We start from the raw sequence: 27627 nt of genomic DNA, 5'->3' as shown, positions 1-27627 counted from the left end.
TTTAATAACAATATTTATTTGCAATTTTTTTCGTTATCTAACTTCAGTTTGCCTCAACTAAATGTTATGAAACTTATAAATCTAGGAAATTTGTAGAACATATTGTTGTTAATTGACCATGTTGATTTGCCATAATTTATCACATTCACACATATTCATTGCAAAAACATCTTCTTTTTCATAAGTGTCTACAGGAGCTTGTGTTTCTGTATCTTTTCTTTAAAGAATCATCATGATAGCTTCTGTTCCCTTCACATTCGAGACATAAATGAGATCTTCAGGAAAATATCTACTCCTTATATCTTAATCTGAAAAAACAAAACAAAAAATATGCTTTGACATAGTTTGACATATTTTTACAAGATTCATTTTTGAGATTGTACATACTGAATTCAGAAATGTCTTGCCTGCTTTATGGTCATGATTGAACTTTCTGTTGCATGTTTCAATCTGAAGAATATACCACAATTAGTTCCTAAAACATATACACATGACTAAATTTTTCTTCCAACATGATTTTTATTTATTTACTAATCAAGGTGAGAGTAGACAATGAAAAGTAGATAAACATATATAGATTACCGTAGCTTCTCAACTTTAATTTGATATCAACAAAATGTATTGTGGCAATTTCTCAAATATCAGTGGTGGATCCAAGGGGAGGGTTCCGGTGGTTGAAACCCCCCTTTTTTTGAGACGATCAATGCACTTGAATGGAGACATATAGTTTGAACCCCCCCTTTAGAAATGTCTGGATTCACCCCTGAATATAATACAGGTTACCCAATCATCACAGTTGGTTGACCATTATGGATAAACCATTTCACAGATGATATCGGATGTTTCTTACTTCGTACCTACAATCCCCTTTCCTTTTCATGAATGTGACCTACCGAAATAGACTATATACCAAGTTTGTAATAACATGTGCAACACGAAGGGTGCCACATGTGGAGCAGGATCTGCTTACCCTTCAGGAGACCCTGAGATCAACCCCAGTTTTTGGTGGGGTTTGTGTGGCTCAGTTTTTAGTTTTTAATGTTGTTTCTAGTGTACTATTAATTGTCTGTTTGTCTTTTTCATTTTAAGCCATGGCGTTGTCAGTTTATTTTCGATTTATGAGTTTGAATGTTGCTATGGTATATTTCACCCCTCTTATTTTTAACAGGAGGTTTTAAAATAAGCTGTAATTAGCAATGGATGTTAGTAGCCATTTAATTCTTTTAAATTAAAACTAGTCTGAAGTACTGAACCATGTTTGATTGAAATATTTGTAGATGCTATAATGAGTCGTAAATGACACACTTCTTCAAACATCAGTAACAGTTATAATCATACCTTTGCTGACTTCAGCATTTGGTTATGTCTTCAGTTTCTTTTCTCATCTGTCATAGTATCAATATTATATATGTAGCATACCACCATCTTGATGCATTCTGTATTACAAATAGTTACAGCAGTTTTATCGTAGCAATCTTTTCAAGTTTTGGTGTTTTTTTTTATCAGGAACTACATGTTCTATATTCTGGAAATCTTACAATGCATGGAAAAGCTGAAATTATAAATTAGGTAAATAAATTAATTAATATGAAACGACACAATCAGCTTTATTAATGATAAATGTGTACTAAGTTTCAAATTGATTGGACTTTAACTTCATCAAAAACTACCTTGACTAAAAAAACTTTAACCTGAAACTGAGGGAACACTTTTAATTTCTATGTTCAGTGAACCATAAAAATGGGGTCAAAAGTCTTTAATTTTGTTTGTTTTAAAATAAGAAAGATCATGTCATAAGGAACATTTGTAGTAAGTTTCAAGTTGATTGGACTTCAGCTTCATCAAAAACTATCTTGACCAAAAACATTAACCTGAAGTGGGAAGAATGGATGGACAGACAAACAAACAGACGAAAGGACGCACAGACTAGAAAACATAATGCTTCTCTACTATTGTAGGTAGAGCATACAAATTCATAAAAGAACTAGCAAAAAAAGGCACCAACAAAAAGAAACAAATCTAAAGTAATTGTTAATTAACCAGGAAACCCTTGTTTTTCCCCTTTTGTTGCTCCTAATTCATAAACAGATTGAGTCATAACTCCAATATTCCAACCCTAACTATCCTTTGGAGTTTTGTGGTGTGGAAACTTCAGGCAATTCTATAAACTGTTCTACAAATTATTGTCTGGACAATAGAAAATTGATTATTTGGGTTCCTTTTATACCCCTTTTTCCTACACCAAAGGGACCATAAATTAACCCCCAAATCAATCCAAACCTTCCTTTTTGTGGTTTCAAACTTCAAAGATTTATATTTACTTATGCTAAAACTATTGGCATTTTTTTTAATTAAACTTAAGTTATTGGCAAATTTCCAATGGATTTTATTAATACCGAAGTTATATATGTTGGTAAATTTCAAAATCACATCTTTAAGGTGGTACCCAACACTTGAACTAAAATTAATTTGGCTCGTTTAATTTTCTTAAAATTTTGACAAAGTATTTACTTTGACCCTTTGACAAAAATATAAAAATTTAAATTTTTTTGAACCAACCGTTTTATCAGAAAAATTACACTGGTTATATAGCAGTTTGACAAACACTCATTTTGATCATTGAAAAGCTTAATATCCCTTTAACAACACAACGTAATTAAAACGTTTAGCTGACTTTACAGAGTTATCTCCCTGTAGTGTTAGGTACCACCTTAAAAGTTGTGTGAAATAATTCAAATATAACTTTTGGATTACCTCCCTTACACAGCTTTCAAATTGTCTTGACTATCCTTTAACCAGAAAAATAATTGTTTTTCATCTTTTTTGCCCCTTATTCATAAATGGTTTTATCTATACCCTCAGCCAATCCTAACCATCCCATAGTAGTATAGAGCATTGGGGTATAATTTCAGAAAGATCATACACTTTTACACAAGTCATTAACTTAAAACTACAAAAATGCTTGTGTTTGGCCCATCATTCTTGACTGTTTGCCCCATAACCCTAAAAATAAATTCCAACCTTCTTCAAATCTTATAATATTTAACATTGTGGTACAATTTCAGAGGAATTGAAATACTTATACACAACTTATTGTCCTGAAACTAGATAAATGCTTGTTTTGGTCCCCTTATCCTAAACCTTAGGGACCATAACCCCCAATATCAATCCCAAGCTTCCTTTTGTTGTTTTAAACATTGTGTTAAAATTCTATTCATTTCTATTAACATGATTAACTTATACTAAAGTTATTATCTGGAAACCATCCGTCTTTGAACGATGCTCAGCTGACCACAAAGACGATGTGATACCAAATTGAATATAATTATATGATTGCAAAAATTTTATGGTTGTATAAAAAGGTATTCTAGACTTTAAACTAGAGGCTCTAAAGAACCTGTGTCGCTCACCTTGGTCTACATGTATGTGAATATTAAACAAAGGAAGCAGATGGATTCATGACAAAATTGTGTTTTGGTGATGGTGATGTGTTTGTACATCTTACTTTACTGAACATTCTTGCTGCTTAAAATCATCTCTATATATATTAAACTTGACCCAGTAGTTTTAGTGGAAAATGTTAGTAAAAATTTACAAATTTTATGAAAATTGTTAAAAATTGACTATAAAGGACAATAACTCCATAGGGGATTAATTGACCTTGTTGACCATTTCGGTCATGTTGACTTATTTGTAAATCTTTCTTTGCTGAACATTATTGCTGTTTACAGTTTATCTCTATCTATAATAATATTAAAGATAAAAACCAAAAACAGCAAAATTTCCTTAAAATTACTAATTCAGGGGCAGCAACCCAACAATGGGTTGTCTGATTCATCTGAAAATTTCAGGTCAGATAGATCTTCACCTGTTAAACAATTATACCAATTATACCCTTGTCAGATATATGTTCTAAATGCTTTGGTTTTTGAGTTATAAGCCACAAACTGTATTTTACCCCTATGTTCTATTTTTAGCCATGGCGGCCATCTTGGCTGGTTGGCCGGGTCATCTGACATATTTTTTAAACAAGATACTACAATGATAATTGTGGCCAAGTTTGGTTTAATTTGGCCCAGTAGTTTCAGAGTTCTAGAAGATTTTTGTAAAGGTAACAACGCCGGATGCAAAGTGATGGGAAAAGCTCACTTGAGGCCCTTTGGGCTAGGTGAGCTAAACATTACTTTTTTCTAGTTTATAACTGAGTGAAGGCAATATCATATATACCCAATAAATCATCAAATTCGAAACATATTTCTATGTTGATTAAAATGAAGCTTTTTATTATTTGATGCAAATTTTATGTTCGGAGAGCATTTTCCAGTATTCATTTAGGAATTACTTGATCATCAAAAAAGCGGTGTTTAAAATATAATACAGGGGACTCATATTCATTTTAACTTTATTTCGTGCTGCTTCTTTTGATTTTACACAGTTAAGATGGCTCAGACTTATTCAAAGTCTCTATCAGAATGCCGTATTATTTTAATCTTTACAAAGAGTACCTCAAATTTGTCGAAAAAAATAGGGGTTCCAGACCATTTAAGCTCAAAATTTTACTTTCAAAATAGGTACAAGCATGTTAAAGGGACCATTTTCAATAAAATGAAAATAGAGGTGCTGACATATTTTTATGGGATATCAAATAAAAACTGTCTGTGACACCTCAGGTGTGACCTGGTCCAAATCTGTAATGTATAAAGCTGAAATATAGCTTCAAATATTAAGCAAATACAAGGACTTATATACATGTATGCGTCCCTGGCAAATACAAGGGTCACCAATAAGGAAAAATAAAAATTTTGCCTTAAAACCCAAATTTTGGCGGGAAAATGGTGAAATTGGGTGAAATGTCAATTTGAGCCTTTAGCAGACCTGTACAGAAATTGCTAACAAAACCACATAGAAGCACATTTCAGAGATGCAAGTAAGAATTGTATAGCTTAAAATTTATAAAAAAAACATAAATATTTAAAAGTTTATAGGAAAGGTAATTGTTCAATAACATGTAAATTATTCTCACTGATTTTTGTGATAATTGTCTTTTGATGGATCAATAATAAAAAAACAAACTTTTTGTTTTGATTTATAAGCTAGTAGTCAGCTTGGAATTAATAAAAACAATGATGTCATGGATGTACGAACTGTAAATCACGAAAACAGGAATTTAATACAAGGATTTACAAGTTCGTTTAAAATTACATTTTGTATATATTCTGAGACTTGTATTAAAAAACAAATTATTTTGTTAAAAAATACCAATGAAGATAAATCATGTAAATTAATACATTGTACTCCAGTGTTCTAGCTACTATCATGACAGTGACTAAGCAAATAGATAATAAATTGGTTGTGGCAATACAAAAATTCAGCAAATTTTTCAACAAACTTTAACATGTAATGTTCAAATAATTAACATTATGCAACTGGAGTACAAAAAAAAAATCAGAGCAAATTGATCCAGGGCGAACAAGTACAAGTGTGAGTGATAAATTTGTCCTGGTAAAATATGTCAGGACGGACAAATATTACTATATAGTATAAAAAGTCCATGGTTACAGAATTTACTAGTATATATTTAGTCCGATATTAGTTATATATGTCCCCAGACAAATTTTCCTAGGTAATCATGTCCTATAAAATCCTATAAAAGATTCAATTACTTGCATTTGCAAATTTAAATCTTATGTTTTAGGCTTAAATTAAAATATTGTTTGTTTGCAGTTTACCGACCGACCCTTGAAAATCCTCCCGACTGTGAAAATTTTATTGCTTTAAATTTGAAGAATTTTTTTTTAATACTTCTATTGACGCGATCCAGAACTTTGGGTCCTTTCCGGAAATGATTTAAAGTCTGGGTCAATTACGCATTTCAAGTTCGTTTTTTCTTAGCTTCCCGTCAAGCGTTCATGTAACCATTTAAGGGCATACGATACAGTTTTGAACCTGTATTTACAAGTTGATGAAAATTTGCATATAGGCTATTTTTTACCTCATTAAATCAAATATGTAATAAAAAATATACCTTCATGTGCTACTTTTTGAGTAAAATGTGTTCGAAATTTTGTATATTTGCTCAAAATTCAGATTTGTGTCCGTATTTTCTTTTTCGAAAGAAAGACATAACTTTTTTGTTTTAAAAGATAAACACAAAATGGTTTTTGTTAAATAATCAGTAATTTCTGTATTTTTATAAGTATCATTAAAAATTATGCAATTTTTATTCCGAAATAACTCTATATTTATCAAACGTTCATGAATAGAGGAAAAAACGTCATTTTTTGCTGCATGTTTATCAAAATTAAAAAAAATGCGCTATTTACAGTTTTATAAAATTTGGGTCACATAATCTCCTTGCAAAATGAAACAAATTGCTGTTTTAAAAAATAGGGGTCCATGCACTCGTTTTCAAATTAAATCAGTTTGAATGATAAAAATCAGTCAAAAAATGCATCTTTTCCCGATATGTCAGAGTTTGACGTCACGAAAATAACATTTTACGTTAGCAACGTCATTCATTACCTTCCCTGTAACTGTATCGTATGCCCTTAATGATAAAGCACATGGAAATTGTTTACAGGTATCAAGGAAGTCACGGAGGAGTACTTTACGCTGTCGTCTCGTGTCAATTTTAAGACAAATAACAAACAAAAAAGTTTATTAGTAAACTGTTTATACAGATTCAGGCACATGTAATGATGTGTGATGATATCATTGACGATGATGCAGCGGATATTCATAACTGACACGATAACCATTCTGTCTCAAACAAATCGGGTACAGAATCTGTGGAGCCTGACTTTATGGAACCAATTTCAGTGGTTAAATAATTCGACAGCAGCTTGAAATATGGCATATTTTCTACAAATCGTTGTGAAGACGACAAAGATGAAAATACTCCTCCGTGACTTAAATCTTCATGGATATCTGTAAACACGCCTGTACGGAGGAAGGGCTCACTTGAAATGTTAATGGATATAGATCATGCCAAATCAATAAGAAGCAACCCTAACTACACAAAGATGTAGAGAAAATGAATGGTTAGCTTGAAAAATACATATACTCTCTCTATATTAAATCGATTGCAATGAGTATGCTCCTTTAGGATAAGGGGGGCTGCCCCACTCATTGCAATTATTCTCTTTCTTACAATATTAAATATACCCAAACGTTGTGGCCTGTGTGAATTCAATTAAAACATGTCCTTAGGAGCTATGCTGCCAATTTTTTTTATGCATTAAAAACATTTCAGTACAGACCATTTACTTTTAATGGGGTGCTATAGATTTCACCCCAAACTTTAGATTTCTTTGGCTTTCATTAAAGCCTGGCAAAAATATGTAACCTTATCACATATAATTAAATATTGTTAGAAATATGAAAACAGTCGAATGTCTTAATACTTTTTTTTCAAGTTGCCTTTTTTTTCAATTGAGGAAGATTCAATGGTTATTTTTTTTTTTATTAAAAATACACTCCTTAATACATTGTCTTATAAATCTTTAATATCTACATTTTTCTGATGAAAATACTCTACTCATGAAAACATTCTAGTCAAGAAGCATACATGTCTGAATATATTTCTTTAAAACAGTTCTAGTCATAATGACATTCCTTGTTTATAAGTGTTCCAGTATTTAATAATTATACCATATTTTATGTCATAAATTGGATAATGACACTATGTTAAAGTTTAAGTTTTGGTTAAAAAGTTTTTTATCTGAAAATGCCTGTTCATTTGATGTTGGTTTTCAGCATGTCCAGTGTTTGTTGTTTTAAAATGTTTTTTTTTTTCTTCACAAGAAACTTGGTTTAGTGTAACTGCTTGTTTAAACTGTATTTTGGCTGATAAAATAAAATATTTTCCCTACCTACCGACCCTTCAGTCTGAAGGTACAGTCGGAAAACTGCAAACAAACATATTTTTAAGGTTGGCCTTAGTAATGTTTAAGAGTCACATAGTTAAATTTTTGATAAAATTTATGTCCCCAGACTATTAATTTTCCCACAAAGTCATGTCCATGTCATTAGAAGTCCTAGGTTTAAATGTCTATGCCTTTAATTTTTAAAAGTGAATATGAATGTAATATGTTTTAACATTGTTGACAAAACGAAAGAGTTGTGTATCAATCTGTTACAGCTAATTTCCTAAAGCATGTAGAGCAAGACTTAAGTTAGCTTGCTTGCTTTGTATTTAAATTGTACACTCATTAGGATAATATCCAATTAAATTCAAATATTAAATATACAGGTTAAACTATGCCTATATATATATATTATATAAAGATGACCATCATGTCAATCTTATTAACAAAGCTTGTATAAACAATTATACAAACAAAGAAGGCAAGCCAACCAAAGTTTTGCATTACATGCATTAGGAAATTAGCTGTAAATAAAATTTGTCTCCAGACTAATTTTCCTAGGAAATCATGTCCATGTCATATTTTCCTAGAAAATCATGTCCATGTCATTAGTATTGAACTCCTAGGTAAAAATGTCCTAGTCCAAATAATTATGACAGCTTGAAAGGCTATTATATTTTTTGTCTTTGAAGCCTTACTTCGACGAACTAAGTAAGGCGTCAAAGAAAAAAAATCTAAAAGCCTTTCAACTTACAAGACGTCATAATTTGATGAAGTAAGGCGTCAAAGAAAAAAGATATAATAGCCTATCAAGACGTCATAATTATTTGGACTAAAAATGTCCATGTCTTTTATTATCAAAAATGTTATAAGCAAAGGAAACTGAATATTTATGTTTTTAATAATTAGGTTATTAAGGAAATATTCTTAATTTTTATTGGAAAAAAAATTCTTCTATTTTCCAATCTTATCTATAAAAAAAAAATCTTCTATTTTAAATATATTTTATGATACAAAAAAACTATTAGAAAAACAAGTCTTGTGACATATTTTCCTAGGAAAACAAGTTACAAACATAAATTACTAGCTATGGACTGATTTTCCTAGAAACATTTGTCCTGGGACATTAATTCCTAGTAAAATCATGGACATGGACTTAATTACATGTAACTAGGAAAAAAAGTCTGGAGAACAAATTTTACAACCGGACCAAATTTACTGTTACACTATTCCAACTAATTATGACGTCTGGCAAGGTGTCCCATAAAAAAAAATAAAAATAGCCTTGCCAGACGTCATAATTATTTGGACTACTGTTACACTAGGACCACAGGCACTAGACGTTCCCCCTTTTATTAATTTCTTGATTAGCTACTGTCACGGTGTATTTGTATATACAGAAGAATTCTAGAGTTTTGTATCACTTTGACAGTCAAATCCTGACACAGTTGTAGGAAGGCGTCCCAGAAAAAAATTAAAATAGCCTTGCCAGACGTCATAATTATTTGGACTACTGAGTGACACAGCAGCCCAACCAGAGACATATATACATGTATGTCTCTGGCCCAACTGAGACCAGATACCATTTTTATTAATGAGTTATGATCAGTATCAGATATACATGAGGGGGAGGACAGGGATAAGGGAGACATGGAGAAAGGAGGTAGGAGAAAGGGGTGGGAGAAAGGGGGATAGGAGAAAGGAGAGGAAGGTTGGGAAAAAGGAGAAGTTGGAGAAAAAAATAAAATATGAAAAAATAAAATATCTCTTTTTTCCGGTAAATTAAAAAAAATAAAATAAGGAGAAGAGGGTAGGAGAAAGGAGAAGAGGGGTGAGAGAAGGAAAAAGAGTACCCCCCTGTCCTCCCCCTCATAAATGCATTTTCAGATCCTTTTTTCGCTTGTTCTATTAAAATCTTACCACGTAAATTCCTTAACTCTCTTTTTTATTTAATTGAATGTTGATTTTGTTTGCCTCAAAACAAACTGTTTTTCCTGTGAATAATTTTCAATCTCCTTGCTTCTAGTATGAAAAATTTGCAAATCATCTTTGACAGACGACGCGAGCACGAATCGCAATCTGTCAACAATGTTCTAAATGCACATAAAAATAGTCCGCTGTCGAGTATTAATTTGATTTAGAATGACAAGACATTTCATCGTTCTTTGTAGAACAAACCATGATATCAATACACGTTTGTATTTTATTGATCTTTCTAGGGATGTTGCGACTTTGATAATAAATATGCGTGTAGTAATATGCCCTAACTTTTCTGTACGAAAGGAGACCGTGGTAAAGACAGAGCAAACGAAACTTGAGGATGAAGATGAAGATGTGTTGATAAGATCTGATACGTAAAATGCATAAAACTTAAATTTTCTCGGTACAAAGTCACTTACTATTATTTCTCTTTCAAAACTGCCATTAAGGAAACACGCATTAAAATACCCGTTTGGAAAAAAAAAAGGGGGGGGGGGGGTCTCAACGGAAGATTCCGGGAACGTTCGGCCTGATATATATATATTAAGCCGTCATGTTAAGAATGTAAATTATTTGAATTCATATGTGGAAGTTTGTTGAAATGTTCGCCGATTATGGCCAGATAATTGTTTTCCATTGATTTGTGACTAATAAACTTTTGAGCTGCAAATTATGGGGGGGGGGGGGGGGGGGGGGGGGGGGGGGGGGGCTAGAATAAAATTAGAAAAAATAGGCAGGACAGGAGTTTTGAGTTAAAAAAAAAGGCAGGATGACACACTTGCAAAAAAAAAATAAGACAATTTTGGTAAAAAAGTCAGGATAAACTAAAAAAAGGCAGGACCAGAGACATATAAAGGATACAATGTATTATATGTCTCTGGCAGGACCGAACACAGTGAAAAATAAAAAAGCAGGACAGAGATTACAGCTAAAAAAAGGCAGGACAAAATTTACATCCTAGCCCCCCCCATAAAAATCAAATGGTAGCTAAATGGAGCTACCATTTGATTTTTATGGGGGGGGCTAGAATGAAAAATTTTGTCCTGCCTTTTTTTTTTTAGTTGTAATCTCTGTCCTGTCTTTTTATTTTTCAGTCTATTTGGTCCTGCCTTTTTTATTTCTTAGCTTATCCTGACTTTTTTACAATAATTGTCATCCTGCCATTTTTTTTATTTTTTTTTGCCAAGTTACTCATCCTGCCTTTTTTTTTTACTCAAAATCCTGTCCTGCCTTTTTTTTCAAATTTCATCCTAGCCCCCCCCCCCCCCCCCCCCCATAAAAATCAAATGGTAGCTCCCTAAAGCAATTTTTAAAAAATCCATATTGCAAAGACACACAAAAAAAAGAAAAACCTAAAAAAAGTATGGATGTCAAATGATTGCTTACTCCTTAGAAAAGAAGTGTGTTCCCTTGGAAATAAATTAGGTAAAGCCCCTAATTATGATTGACTTATTGCAACTGTAAAAGAGAGTACAATAAATTGAAAAATAAATTAAAAAAGGATTTTTTTCATTCCTTAATAAAACAAATAAATGAGATAAACCCAAAGAACACCAAAAAATTTTGGGGAAGCATTAATAATTACAAAAAAAAGAATAATAATTGTGAGCCTGCTATTTCTGCCAAAGAATGGGAGATTCACTATAGAAATTTGCTTGCTTCAAGTAATGATGATACAACTGATACAAATCAAAATATAGAGAACAAAAATCACAACTTTTCTAATACATCCCTTAATGTCCCTATTACACGTAAAGAAATCAAAGACTGTATTAAGAAGTTAAAAAAGGGAAAATCTGGAGGTCCTGATTTGATAATTAATGAATTTCTAAAGGTGTGGTCAAACACTCTAGTTTTACTTTTGACAAAACTTTTTAATAAGATACTTAACTCAGAAAAATTCCCCAAAATTTGGAACATTTCTCTATTGACATCAATTTATAAATCTGGTGACCCATCTGATTGTGGGAACTATAGAGGTATAAGCATAACAAGCTGTCTTGGTAAAGTCTTTACATCCATTTTACAAAAACGACTTAGTGATTTTCTTGAAACACATAATTTATTATTTTCAAATCAAGGTGGTTTTAGAAAAAAATTACAGAACTGTAGATCATGTCTTTATTTTAAAAACAATAATAAACAAATATTTGTTTAAATTTAAAAAGAAACTATATGTGTGTTTTGTAGATTTTAAAAAGGCTTTTGACAGTGTCTGGAGATCAGCTCTGTTCTTAAAATTACAAAATAAAGAAATACAAGGCAAATTTTATAATATACTGCATGACATGTACTCTAATACCTTATAAGTTATATTCATGTAAATATCAAAATATGTTTACCAAGCCTTTTCTTGATAATCAGGGTGTCAAACAAGGTGACAGTTTAAGTCCAACTTTATTTACTGTAAATTCAGAAATTATTGGGAGGTTTTGATTATTGCGAAAAATGTGACAGACTTGTAAATGCAATAATTTTAACTCGCATTTTGAAATCATTGATATGAATTAAACAGGATTTTTCTCAAAATCATTATAATTAAAATCGCATTTAAGTCTAAAATGACAAAATCACAATAATAAATGCACGCAATAATTTCTGAATTAACAGTAATATATTTGTTGATGACATAGAAAAATACTTAGATACAAACTTAACTAGTGCAGTAAAGGAGTAGGTTCATTAAGACCCCTTTTTGGCCCCAAAATATAGCAGTTTTAGAAAGTTGTGAATATGTAATCGTTAAGATATTTATCGAAAAGTAGAATGCTTTTGCTACATAAATATGGGCTGTTTTTGACAATACAACGCACATAAATTGGGTACATCATCAAGTCATGCTAATTTACTGAAATCTTCACAATTTGATCATTTAAGTTAAATTTTAAACAGTTTCCGTCTTAAATGGAAGTGGTCGCATTCGTGTTCATCCATAATATTGAACTGTAAGTTGTATTTGATGATAACACATATTATATATAAAAGTTGAGGATGAACACGGATGCGGCCACTTTCATTTTAGACAAAAACCATCTGAAAAGTGACTATTTTTGACATACATGTATTTGATAGATTTTTCATATTTAAGCTTGAATTGGAGCGTTTTTAATGACGTAATCAGTTAATCTTTCCTATAAACTAATTGAATCAATTGAAATAGACACTTGAGTGTTTAAAAAGTGTCTAAAATCTTTCGTTAGATGAACTTGAAAATTTAGGCCGAAATCAGACCTTATCGGACCTACTCCTTTAAATGGTCAAAAAGTGAACCATTTATTGTATGCTGATGATTTGTTATTGATATCGGAATATGCAGATGGTCTCCAAAACTCTCTTGATTCTTTACAAAAACATAGTACTGAATGGAAACTGGACTTGAACCTTAAGAAAACGAAAATTATAATTTTCTCTAAAACTAAAAGTAAATTAAAAAAACGTTTACTTTTATTACAGTTCTAATGCAATTGAAATTGTTGATTGTTATAAATACTTAGGAGTTGATTTTCATAGCTCTGGAAAATGTATACAAGCAGTGTCAAGCCTCTCAGATAAAGCTAAAACAGCATATTTTGCATTGAAGTCAAAACTTCCATATAGTGAAAATTTGTCTGTTAAGACTTATCTCCAGCTTTTTAATTCAATGATAACTCCTATTTTAACTTATGGATCAGAAGTATGGTTATCAGAATTCAAACCAAATTTTGAAGCATTTACAGACAAAAGTAAATTAGACAAAACACAAATCTCCATATTTAAAAACATACTTGTGGTTCATGGAAAGTCTTCCAATCTAGCAGTGCGGTGTGAATTGGGCACTTTACCCATTAGCATTAAATGTTATCAACTTATGTATAAATATTATGAGCGTCTCAGTAATATTGGTGAACAGTCTGGTGGTCCGCATGAAATTTTCAAGGCTGCTTTTGAAGTGGACAAAACTCTCACAAATAGAGAAAATTCATGGTCTTATAAACTATCTGAATTAATGAAATATATTGCAATACCATTTAAAAAGCATTGTAATAGTAATTTCAAACAGAAACTAGAAGATTTCTACAAAAATAAAATTATATTTGAACTTTCTAAAATAAAAGATGGACACTGTGGTAAACTTTTATTTTTTAGTAAAATTTAAACAACAAGAATATTTAAATTTTAATATTCCTAAATACCTTTAACCCTTTCCTCCATGATGACGCCTTTTGACGCCACCCCCCTTACTCAATAATGACGCATTTTGATGCCTATGTAGTACCTCAGTTGAAACACTTTGACTACAAAGTGTCTGCAGTTGACTTAATAAAATTGGTATCCATTATGAAAAGGAATATCATAGGAATATATATATATCCGACTCAAATTTATTTGATGAAATAGTTGTTTTTCGCAATGCCTTAATACTTTAAAGCATATGTTCAGCATTTTATCAAAAAATCCTGTGCGAATCAAGTATGCAAAAAAAAAAATTCAATGGAGGAAAGGGTTAATTGAAAAAAACTCACTAAATTAAGAATAATGCACACTCATTAGCAATAGAATAACTGGGAGGTATGCAAGACCAAAAATACCATCTAATGAGAGATTTTGTAAATTTTGCACAGGAAAAATTGAAAATGAGATTCATTTCTTGATTGAATGTCTGCAATATAACAAAATTAGATCTAAATATAAAATTAATGATATAAATTTAAATAATTTGGATGAAAATTTTACCAAAATGTTAAATCCTATGTCTGAAAAGGAATTAAAATCTATTTGTATGTATATTGAAGAAGCTCTTGATTTGAAAGACCACCATACCGTTTCATTAGATAATAATCCTTGACAGTAGTTTGTCCATATACATATATATATATAAATATCTTATATTGTGTGTTTTAAGTAAATATATGAAAATCTAGAATAATACTGAAATATAAGTCTATGGTATCAATATCAGTTTATAATGTATTTGTATACATAGAATTGGCTTGACTTGTTCCATGAATCTTTATTTCATTTGTGTGTTGTTTTAATATTATTAATTATCTGTATTTGGATCACGCCTCTATTGAGCTCTTTCCAATAAAATATTGAATTGAATTGAATAAACAGGAATCTCGGGAGGGGGCACTTCCTATACATATAAGGTGTCAGCTGGGAACAGTATATTTAATACATGTACACATGTTCCCAATGCATAGTCAGATCCTTGGCCCCCCCCCCCTTTCGTGGGAAAAAATTGGTTTATCAGAGGCGGATTTATCATTTAGGAGGGGGCCTCCCCCCCCCTTTTTTTGGAAAAATTTGGTTGCTTATATAGGAAATCACTGAAGCGTGACTGGAGCAGCCCCCTCTTAGGTCAGTCAGTGGGCCCCCACTTATGAAAATTTTTGGATCCGCCACTGTTTATATATAGGGAATCATTGAAGCATGACCGTAGCTTAAATTTCACATTATTATACAGTTTTCCATCAGAAGCTTTATTTTGGCTAGCATACCAATTGCTAATATATTTAGTGTGAATTAATTTGCTAGATATGTTCAAAAATTTATATTGTCCGAAATGTTTTACTTCTTGTTTAATTTCAAAAACTTTTTCTACTAGCAAATGAGAACTGGCAGAAGAAGTTATGTTAGATTTGTGAAGCTCTTGGCTGCATTTATAAGCATCTTTCAATAGACTGAATTCAGTTGTAAGATGTTCAAATCTATACCCGTATTTTACAATTGACTTTACAATATCATAATGTAAGGGTTAAAAGACTGAAGTGGGGACCCCCTCTTAGGCAGTCTATGGGCCCCCTCTTATGAAAATTTCTAGATCCGCCATTGTTTTCTAGTTTAAAAATATGTGAATAGGTGTTGAAAATATTAAGAAATATATTAAGTCAACAAATTAAAAAGAAAATGTGGTACACTGTATGATTGCCAATGAGACAACTCACTATTATGTTTCTAGATAGGCAGAATCAGGGGGCCCGGTCTGACAACACCTTTTGTTAGAAAAATTTAGTTGATTGTATAGGGAATGACTCGAGTAGGGACCCCCTCTTAGGCAGTAAAAGGTCCCCCTCTTATGAAAATTTCTAGATCCACCATTGATTTCTAGTTTAAAAATATGTGAATAGGTGTTGAAATATTCAGAATATTAAGTCAACAAATTAAAAGGAAAATATGGTATACTGTATGATTGCCAATGAGACAAATCTAGTCTCTAGACAATAGACACAATTACATTAGAAATTAACAACTTTAGGTCACTGTATGGCCTTCAACAATGATAAAACCAGAAACTACTATAAGTTACAATAAGGAGGCTCGAGGGTACATGTATTAAAATTTAAGAGAAAAATAAACATTTATTTTTTCATTACAAAGGAGTAGATTCAGTAAGACCCCTTTTTGGCCCCATAATATAGCAGTTTTACAAAATTGTGAAAATGTAATCCTTAAGCTATTTATTGGAAAGTAGCATGCTTCTGCTAAATAAATATAGGATGTTTTTGACAATACAATGCATATATCAGGTACTAGCATCATTAAGTAATGCTAAATTACTGAAATCTTCAAATTTTAGATTTTTTGGTAAATTTTAGACGGTTTCTGTCTTAAATGAAAGTGTAAATTTTCCCCTTACATTATGAAATTGTTATTATTCGTGTTCATTTATAATATTGAAATGTTAATTATACCCCATGCAACGAGTTGCGGAGGGTATAATGTTTTTGACCCGTTCGTCCGTCCGTCAGTCCTGTTTCATGTCATCACAACTCCTTTCAAACCATGCATCAGAATTTCATGAAACCTTTTCAGATAATAAGGACATACTATGTAGTTGTGCATATTGACGGGAAATTGTGATTCAATTTTTTTTCTAGGTGTTACGCCCCTTTGAACTTATTTACTTTAATGTACTACTGCAACAGTTTGTCATCGCAACTCCTCTCAAACCACACAACAGAATTTCACGAAACCTTTTCAGATAATAAGGACATACTATGTAGTTCTGCATATCGACTGGAAATTGTGATTCAATTTTTTTATTAGGAGTTACGCCCCTTTGAACTTATTTGCTTCAATGTACTTCTGCAACAGTTTGTCATCTCAACTCCTCTGAATCCACACAACAGAATTTCATGAAATTTTGTAGATAATAAGGACATACTATTTAGATGTGCATATTGGCAGGAAATTAATTTTTCTTATACAATTTTTTTCTTACACTAATTTAATTTCTCCAATGACAATGTGGGGACGTTGGGTATGTGAGTGTGCTCACTAAGGTTCTTTAATTGTATTTAATGATAATACATAATATATATATACATGTAAAGGTTGAGGATGCGGCCACTTTCATTTTTTGACAAAAACCATCAGAAAAGTGACATTTTTTGGCAAATTCAATAGATTTTTCATACGAAAGCTTGAATCTGAGCGTTTTTAATGACTAAGTCAGTCAAAATCTTTCACATTAACTAGATTGAATCAATTGAAATAGACAGTTAAGAGTTTAAAAAGTGTCCAAAATCTTTCGTTAGATGAATTTGAAATTTGAGGCCAAAATCGGAACTTTTCCTACTCCTTTTATTTGTTACCTTATCATATGGTACAAAAATAATTTTAAAAAATCAATTTTTGATGGCCTCAGACGAATTGTAAAATGTAGATATCATTAAAATTGCTCAAAATTATCTCCCTTTGGTATAAAAATGCCATTTTTGGAACTCATCCGTGACCTTTATTTTTTATTATTATTTTCAATTAAGCTGTTCTTAAACTAAACTATTGTAAAATTTGAGCGATTTCTGTAATAAAGTTCTCTTATTTCGGTATTACCTCTATTTCTGCTATTAGTTCAACAGAAAAAAGGTACCTTTACAAAAATGTATGCTTCTTTCGAAGGCAGGTTGTGAACGGTGACCCCATTTATTTTTTATTAAGTATAAGATTTAAGTACGTTTATCATTTTTACAGAAACAATTTTTCCTTGTAGATGTTGCAGATACATTCATACAAATGATGTTGAAGAAACAAAGAGAAAAGGAACTTGGACTGTACCATTTTGTTTGCAGCTTCTAAGGTGAAGTATACTTATTTAAATGTTTTGTAAAAATAAGAAGATGTGGTATGATTGTAAATGAAACAACTCTCCATGAGAGACCAGTGAGACAAAAATTAACAACCAAAGGTAACTGTACATCCTTCAACAATGAGCTATACAACGTCAAGGACTTGAAATTACCAATGAACAACTTTGGGCCTGATTTATTAACAAAACCTTGAACGATAAACTGTTATGATATACAGCAACAAACTACTGAATTACAAGCTCCTGAATTGAGACAGACACATGGAGTTTGTAAAACATTAAAAATGGTTGCTGGCACGAAACTCTCCTTTTAACCTATGACAGTGGTGCAACATTTCAACTAGCAAACTATAAAAATCATTTGAAAAGGGCTTAATTCTAAGATCAATACAAAGTCAAAGCACAATAAAAAATCCTAAAACAAAAACACATGAAATACACATCTGAGATTTATAGCAGTTACTGAAAGCATGTTCTAATAATCAATATTTTATCCTTGTCCTTACACAATGGGCTGAATTTCTCTTAAGGGCATACCGTACAGTTTTGATCCTGTATTTACAAGTTCGTGAAAATATGCATATAGGCTATTTTTTACCTGATTAAATCAAATATGTAATAAAAAATATACCTTCATGTGCTACTTTTTGAGAAAAATGAGGTCGAAATTTTGTATATTTGCTCAAAATTCAGATATGTGGCCGTATTTTCTTTTTTCGAAAAAAAGACATATTTTTTTTGTTATAAAAGATAAACACAAATTGTTTTTTGTTAAAGTCATATGAAACGAGTGAGTGGTGAAAAATAATGTTTGTCCAATTCTTGAACCAATGGATGTATACATTCATAAACTTAGTCCTATGTGCACGATTTTATCATTATTTTCGCAAATATATCACATAATCGCCAATTTTTTTCTCTCTCTGTTATGATTGAACAAATATGGCTGCTCATTAAATGCCATGATTTGAAGCCGAGTTTAACCGATTGTCACCTTATAGTAAACAAATCACAAAAAGCATGGGTATTGAGCACGTGTTTAACATGTATAATCAGATATTTGTTTATTTCAATGACAGATCCATGCGTATTGTGGTCACCGGATTTTTACGAGGAGGGTTACGCTCGGGTCACTATGCATACGGAAAATATGTCGGCAAATTGCTTGCTGGCAGCTGCAGCAAGCAATTAAAAATAAGTACTCTTCTTCTAAATGTGGACAAATTAAAGAATTTTCCTCAGAAAAAAGTATATATGTACATAAGTTGTTTAATGAAAACTAACCATTTAGTTATAAAAAACATATGCATATTTTTTTTTAATTTGAGGTTTCTTATGACTTTAATAATCGGTAATTTCTGTATTTTATAAGTATCCTATAAAATTATGCATTTTTTATTCCGAAATAACTCGTATTTATCAAATGTTCATGAATTGAGGAAAAATATGTCATTTTTGGCTTTATGTTTATCAAAATTAAAAAAAATCCTAAATTTGGGTCACATAATCTCCCTGCAAATTGAAAGTCAAACAAATTGCTGTTTTGAAAAATGGGGTTCCATGAACTCGTTTTCAAATAAATTCAGTTTGAATGATCAAAATCAGTCGAAAAATGCATTTTTCCCTGGTATGTTAAAGTTTGATGTCGCGAAAATAACATTTTGCATTAGCAACGTCATTACCTCCTCTGTAACTGTATCGTATGCCCTTAAAAGCTAACCTAGACCTATAAATGAATGATTATAGCCATCACTTGATGTCATCTAAACAAATAACATATAGATGGAGAGAAATTTTAGTTTAAGTCGCAAAAATGATCAACAAGAAAAGATCATCAAATAAGTATCATGAATGGTTGAAATTGTCAGTCAACTCCTAATTATTTAATAAATTAGCCACAGAGTTTTTTGTAAGGTCTAGTTTTAATTAGGATTTTATTGTAGATAAAGGAGATAAATTTCCTCTGTTGACAAAAAAATGTTTGAGGAGTCGGAAAGTTTGACTGAAGATTAAGGATATCAAATGAAGGTAAACATAAATTTAAAGTAATGTTTATATTTGTATTAATACATGTACCTCGAGTATGCATCAAAGATGTATTGGGTAAGATGGTAATAACTGTATGTGAAACAATAAAATTTGTTTAAAGTGGGCAGTACATGTATATTAAAACATACCATCAACATTTAAAAGCACAACTAAAAATGCAATCATAAAAGCATCTGCAAAGTTTCATAGAAATCTGTGAAAGTATGACAGAGTATCCATGGTATCAGTTATTTGATGTCCATGTCAATCAAGGTGGATATTGTGTCATTGGCAATAGTATAAGTGAATAGAAATCTATGAAATTTTAACACAAAGTTTATGACCACAAAAGGAAGGTTGTTATTGATTTTGGGAGTTTTGGTCCCAAACAGTTAAGGAATGAGGGTCCAAAGGGTCCAAAATTAAACTTTGTTTGATTTCATCAAAAAATGAATTATTTGGGTTCTTGTATATATGTCAAATCTAACCGTATATTTAGGGTGCAATCTGACAACAGTTTTTTTCTATGACATCATATTTTGAGGGACCATCTATAATTGACCCTTAGTGGTGTTAATGTTAATGAAGATACTTGTATAAAACTAGATATCATTAGAATCAGAGTTTTCTTTAGTTTATAATGAAATAAAAATAAATTGTACTTTTAATAGTACCAAAAAGTTTTATCCAGAGAAAATGGGAAAAACATTGCCTAATCTATGCATAAAAAACATGAAATCAGGCCATGTGCACACCCATGCAGACATGATACATGCACATTTTTCATATTCAAAACAGTATGAATTTCATAGGTTTTTACCTGGTCTTTCTAAAAATTTATGCTTCAGGCTACGTTCGCCTGCTTCGAAAAGAGATACAGTGGGTGCAAATAAGTTTTGCACTTTTCACTGACAAAAAAACAGGATGTTTACAGTTTGTCTCCCCTTAAAACATGTGTATTTAATCTAATTTTTAAAAATTATTTTAATCATTCAACCTGTTTTAATTGAAGCTAATTAACTTAATTTTACAATTAAATATAAAAAACATGATACTTTTTTACCAATTATGTTGATAAAAAGGGACTTCCCTCTAAGTCTATTTTTAGTTGGGGGAATTACCCCTAGTTTTTTATACGAAACTGTTTATAGCACCCTTAGATTTTTAATTTTTGGTCCTGTTTTCAAATTGGTCTACATTAAGGTACAAATGGTCCAAAATTAAACTTTGTTTGATTTTAACAAAAGTTGAATTCTTGGACTTCTTTGATGCTGAATCTAAACATGTACTTAGATTTTTGATTATGGACTGTCGGTCCAAATCAGGGTTCAAATTAAACTTTGTTTGATTTCAACAAAAATGGGGTTCTTTAATATGCTGAATCTAACTGTGTATTTAGATTTTTAATATTTGGGCTCGGTTATCAAATTGATCAACATTGACATGCTTGAGGTCTAAAGGGTCTAAAATTGCACATTATTTGATTTCATCAAAAATTGAATTCTTGGGGTTCTATGATCATGATGATATGCTGAATCTAACCATGTATTTATATTTTGGATATTTGACCATAATAGGTAAATGTCCAATTTAAAATTTATAAGTTTTTTTCTCGCCTTGACGGAGTAAAAAAATGAGACATAGGTATGGTGTTCCCCGCAGCGGCAGCATCAACTATGTATTAGTTTGTGATTAGGTCAATTTATGGTGAACCACTAGTGGTAGGTGAATGATATTTGGTATGCAGTTGTATAGGCATTGGCATATCTCATTTTCATGGAGATTTTTTGACTCCGCCTCCTTAGTCATGGTCTATAGACTTTAATAATTTTGCTAAGTTAATATGTATTAGTTTGTGATAAGGTCAGTTCAAGGGGAACCATTAGTGGTAGGCCAATGTTAATTGGTGTTCAGTTTTATAAACATTAGCACATCTCATTTCCATGGAGAATATTTGACCCTGCCCCCTCAGTCATGGTCTATTGACTTTGAAACTTTTGCTTAGTTTACATGTATTAGTTTGTGATAATATCAGTTTAAGATGAACTGCTAATGTTAAGTCAATGATAGTTGGTATGCAAATTTATTGTCATTTGAAAGTGTTGTTTTCATGGAGATTATATAGCCCCACCCCTGATCATGGTTCATTGACTTTGAAACTTTTACATAGTTTAAAAGTTAATGTTTGTGTTTAAAGGGAACTACTTATTATGAGTCAATGGAAATAGGTATGCAGTTGTATTATATTTATCATTGGCACATCTCATTCCATGGAGATTGTTTAGCCATGTACCTTCAGTCATTGTTCATAGCCCTGAGACTGAATATTTGCATAACTTACATGTTAAAATATTGCTATTTAATTTCAACATTGCTTTATCAAAATTACATGAATATTTGCATAACTTACATGTTAAAATATTGCTATTTAATTTCAACATTGCATAATCAAAATTACATGAATATTTGCATAACTTACATGTTCAAATATTGCTATTTAATTTCAACATTGCATTATCAAAATTACAAAAAGGCGATACATATCTCTGTGATAACAGTTTATTAAGTGTAAGTTCTTAGACCACATTCATTCTGTGTCAGAAACCTATCTTGTGTCAACTATTTAATCACAATCCAAATTCAGAGCTGTATCAAGCTTAAATGTTGTGTCCATACTTGCCCCAACTGTTCAGGGTTCGACCTATGTGGTCCTTTAAAGCTGTGCCCTGCGGAGCATCTGGTTTGTAAAGTGAAATTCTCTCTTATTATAAGTAATAGGATAACTATATTTGGTATGTGAGTACCTTGCAAGGTCCTCATGGCTGTCATACAGTTTTCACTTGACCTCGCCCTCCTTTCATGGATCAGTGAACAAGGTTAAGTTTTGGTGGTCAAGTCCATATCTCAGATACTAAAAGCAATATGTCTAGTATATTTGGTGTATGGAGGACTGTAAGGTGTACATGTCCAACTGGCAGGTGTCATCTGACCTTGACCTCATTTCCATGGTTCAGTGATTATAGTTGAGTTTTTGTGGTTTTTTTTCTGTTTTTCATATACTATTTGCAAAAGGTCTAATATATTTGGTGTATGGAAATAAAAACAGAATGATTGTTAGGTGTACATTTCTAGCTGGTATGTGTCATCTGCCCTTGACCTCATTTTCATGGTCAGTGGTCAAAGTTAAGTTTTTGAGTTTTTGTCTTTTTATCTAATACTATATGCAATAAGTCTACTGCTATAATAACTATATTAGGTGTATGGAAATATATTAGTTGTATGGAAGAATTATTAGCTGTATAGATGTGTGCCTTGTATGGTTCATTTCACCTTGCCTGTCCTTGGCCTCATTTTCATGGTTTAGTGGTAAATTTTTAGTTTTTTTGGTTAATGTTAAGGTTATGTTTCAATTGTAATAAAGCTTTATTTTAAGGACTACAAAAGAAGGCGAGACATTTCAGCGTGTGGTTTTATTAGGCAGTTAAGCTGCCTTATGCGAGCACCCTGGATTTGGGTTCCCCTCTGGGAATTTTTGAAAAAGTGCCATTGCTCTGATCTGGCAGGTCTGGTAGATTCTTTATAACTAATTAGACATTTTTTTCACACTTTTTGTTATAAAAAACAATAAATATAAGGAAGATTACCTTAAATGATCGTCGATTTTCCCAAAACAATTGATGTTCCCCATTTGAAAAAGTGCTAATTAAAAAGTTAAGCATAGCTTTTTATCGTCTGTGCTTTTGATGAAGATGTAAGTGAACTATTGTAAGAATAATTTCATCGCCGAAAATGTTTGTAATGAAGGCATTAAAATTTGCCAAATGGCATGAATGGCGCATGGATATTATTTTGCGGCTATTACGCCGTTGAATTTGGTGGATTCCATCCTACTAAAGGTAAATATTTAAAAGCATTGTCCTACTTCCTATCTGTGTAAGTCTTGAATTTGTAAGAATACTTGATTATTTTATTTCTACATTGTATGAATTTTATTTAACTATTTAATGCAAGCTGAAAGCTGATGTTATTATTTGTCATCGTGTCTCTCCGTACTTGCTATGCATCGTGTAAACCCCCAAACATTATACTCGATCAGGGCCATTGCAATATCAATCGGGACCTCATTTGAATACGTATTTATAGATTTTGTGGATGTCAATTAAGGTCATTTCAAGATGGTTTCCTTTATCGTGTTTTAGTTAAAAATTACTGAACTTAGACGAAAATCTAAAGTTGACATGGTTAATTAATTGCTTTACTCACAAACCTGTAAACTTATTCATGTAAGACGATACACGTGTACAATGTGACCTTTCACCTGGAAATATATAGTTTCGTATACAAAATTCCACTTCTTTCAGGTTTACACTTTCAGTATTAATGGTTACAATTTACAATTAAAAAATGTTAGGTCTTGATTTATTTAAGTCGATAAGTTTAGAGTTAAACACAAAAAGTCGGAATACGAAAATTTTGATACTTTAATCACACATATTCAAAATGGCGCATCGTGGTTTACTTGTACTGTACACACGTGAATAACATTAAACGAAATCGATCTTGGGAAGATTTCACTAGGTTTTATCTTGACTATAATGGTTTTACCATTCAAGGGCCCCCCTTTTTGGAAAAAAATTTGGTTGCTTATATAGGGAATCACTGAAGCGTGACTGGAGCGGGCCCCCTCTTAGGTCAGTCAGTGGGCCCCTTATGAAAAATCCTGGATCCGCCACTGATTACCAGAATATTTAGCCCACCCCCTTTGTCATGGTCTATTGACTAATATGTATTAGTTTTTGATTAGGTCAGTTATTGAGGAACCACAAGTGAATGGTCAATGATATTTGGTGTGCAGTTGGATCTCGAGAGTTGGATACACTTTGTCACTTTTAATTTCTTGGCTCACACCGAACAACAAGCTATAAAGGGCCCAGAAATTACTAGTGTAAAACCATTCAAACTAGAAAACCAAAGGTTTGTTCAAAAAGGACAACTTATGAAAAGTCAATGGTATTTGGTAAGCAGTTGTATATTCCTCCATGCAGCTTGTAACTATTAGCAAAACCTACATGTATACTGCATAGTTTAAAAGACCAGGAATTACAAATGTAAAACAATAAAAACTAATAAAAATAAATAATTGGACATAACTTTTGAAAGTGGCGGGATTGGATAGTGAAAATTTTAGGCTACAAACATTATTCAATACTTGAGAAATAGCCGAGATAATATTTTCACCAATTTTTCAACAATATTCGTCTTAACTTCTGCCAAGTTTGCCTCTGCTTTTTTTACTTAACTGCCTACAGCGCCTTTGGTGCTTTGATATTAAACATTAGAAAGAAGCTACAGATTAATGTTAACTGCAAAAATACTAAAATCCTTTATTAATTAGATCATGTAGATACAGGAAATGAAAATATTTTGAAATTTTTTATCATAAAAATGGTTATGCTCATATATTCAAGTTTCACTAAATTCCAAGAAGGGTTTCCACAAATAACAATGACTGATTTTCAAAATGATCATCATGTAAAAATGAAGAGATGTGCTAAGATTGCCCATGAAAACTATCTTTATGAACAATGACAGTTCAGTGGTTTGCTTTCAGCCTTTAGCAAAAATAATTACCATATATACTGTAATAAGCTATTAATAAAAGCCCCCCATTGTAAAATGTTAAACAATTAAAAAGTAAAAAACAGCGTCCTGATTTTTATAAGTTCGAAGAATAAAATTGAGTCATATTATGGTATGATGTTGTTGTTAGCGATGTATGTCGACACATATGGTTTCCGGATAATTATAAAGTTAAAGCGAATGGATATCCATGAAATTTTACACAAGGTTTAATACCAAAAAGGAAGGTTGGGTTGATTTTTGGGGTGATGGTACCAACAGTTTAGAAATTAGGGGCAAAAAAGAAGCATTTTTGTAGTTTCCAGACATTAACTTGTGTGCCAGTGTACTAATCTCTCCGAAATTGTTCTTCAAGGTTCCATATCACAAAGCGTAGACTGGAATTGTTTAAAGGGGTAATTGCCTCAAACGTTCAGGAAATAGGGGGTCAAAAACAAGCATTTTTCTAATTTCCAGACAATATTTTGTGTTTAAGTGTATGGATTTCTTTAAAATTGTACTGCAAAGTACCATACCACAAAGGAAAAGGCTGGGATTAAGTTTTGGGGTAATTACTGAAAGGGGGTTGAAAAAAATTGGGGGAGGGGGATTTTTTTCTCCTCAAAATTTTCAACAAAATCCAAATACAGACAGTCTATCAAGCTTGAATATTGTGTCCAAACATGCACCAACTGGTCAGTCAAATAACAAGGCTTCGCTGCACATCATTTTCTTCATCATATTAATCTGACATGTTAAAGTTTGTACATTATGAAGTTACTAAATTGTTGATTTTGTGTATTTCAGATTATTATTGAAAAAAGAGCACTATGAAGTACTAGGAGAATTTGATAACATCTTGGTGAAATAGTCTGACTGATTATGACAGAACATCAAAAGAAATGACGAAAAATTACACATCTTATCAAAATAGTACTACTAGAAACTAAAAGCTACTTGCAATTTTCACTGGTTTTGAGATCAGTAATAGTCTGACAAGGAAAGAATTTAATGAACATGATTATGATGCCTCTTGATAAATATAAAAACATATTGACTGTAAAATAATTACCAGTTACCAATTACATCTGTTGTTTACAAAATTTGTTATTTGGAAATATCTGTTGAATGTTTTGAAATTAAAATGTGTTAACTTAAATGATTTAAGAATTGAAGTCTTTAAATGATACAAAAGCAAATATACATGGAATGATTGCAATTGAGACAACTACTAGCCCTGCATAATAGGGCACTGATGTAAACAAGTACAGGTCACCTGAAGTCTTCAACAATAAGCAAAAGCCTTAATTTAAAGATTTACATGGGCTTATTAAGTCCCAAGATAATGGTATCTACATCATTTGCTGTAAAATTTTTGTTGTATGTTTCTGATGAAGGTTAATTAAAATAAGCCCAGCACACCTAATTTGTGAACTGTTTTCTTTTAATTTCAAAAGAGAAAGCTAATAGACAAATTTAAGCAAAAAACATAAAAAAGGAAATCCATTTAATATGGCAGACAGCAACCAAACACAACCAGTGGACATAATGAACATTTTTTTGAGTGCTCAAACTGCACTATAACATTAGACACAAAAACATCTTATATAATGCTGGATTACACAAAAATGTTTAAAGTATCTGCTCTTCTCTGGTGTTTAAAAATTGTACAGATTTGGTGTCACAATATCTCAGTTACATGGGTTAGAATTCCTGCATGGGAAGAACAAAAAAATTGCGAAAGCAAACTTACAGATCTTACATTTTTGGGTTGATGTTTTGACGACTTGCATGTACATGTACAATATATACAAAAAGTTAGCTGCTATTGAGACAAAGGCAAAAAATCATAAGGCAACAAATAAAATTGAGAAAGGAAATGGTGAATATGTCAAAGCGACAACCACCCGACCATAGAGCAAACAACAGCCGAAGGCAACCAATGGGTCTTCAATGTAGCGAGAATTCCCGCACCCATAGGTGTCCTTCAGCTGGCCCCTAAAATATGCATAATAGTACAGTGATAATGGATGTCATACTAAACTCCGAATTATACACAAGAAA

The 27627-nt window shown here is 31.6% G+C and overlaps 2 long non-coding RNA genes across 3 annotated transcripts; one reads left to right on the top strand and one right to left on the bottom strand.

The window, feature by feature from the left end:
- Positions 1–21012, bottom strand: LOC143082262 (uncharacterized). 2 transcript variants are annotated; one of them, XR_012980335.1, is made up of 3 exons: positions 20765–21012; positions 1339–1552; positions 1–308 (listed from the first exon to the last, which is right to left on the bottom strand). It is a non-coding gene; the product is annotated as an uncharacterized LOC143082262 (long non-coding RNA). The 2 variants fall into 2 exon arrangements; XR_012980333.1 differs by lacking the exon at positions 20765–21012 and adding an exon at positions 9786–9963.
- LOC143082256 (uncharacterized) lies at positions 10112–26722 on the top strand. The gene is made up of 4 exons (XR_012980331.1): positions 10112–10248; positions 17821–17907; positions 19860–19944; positions 26371–26722. It is a non-coding gene; the product is annotated as an uncharacterized LOC143082256 (long non-coding RNA).
- Positions 26723–27627: the final 905 nt, after the last annotated feature.

This window comes from Mytilus galloprovincialis, chromosome 1 (genome assembly GCF_965363235.1).
Source record: "Mytilus galloprovincialis chromosome 1, xbMytGall1.hap1.1, whole genome shotgun sequence".
NCBI classification, from domain to species: Eukaryota; Metazoa; Mollusca; class Bivalvia; order Mytilida; family Mytilidae; genus Mytilus; species Mytilus galloprovincialis.
The sequence above is the reverse complement of the archived record's forward strand: the minus strand, read 5'-3'. Positions and strand labels throughout refer to the sequence as shown.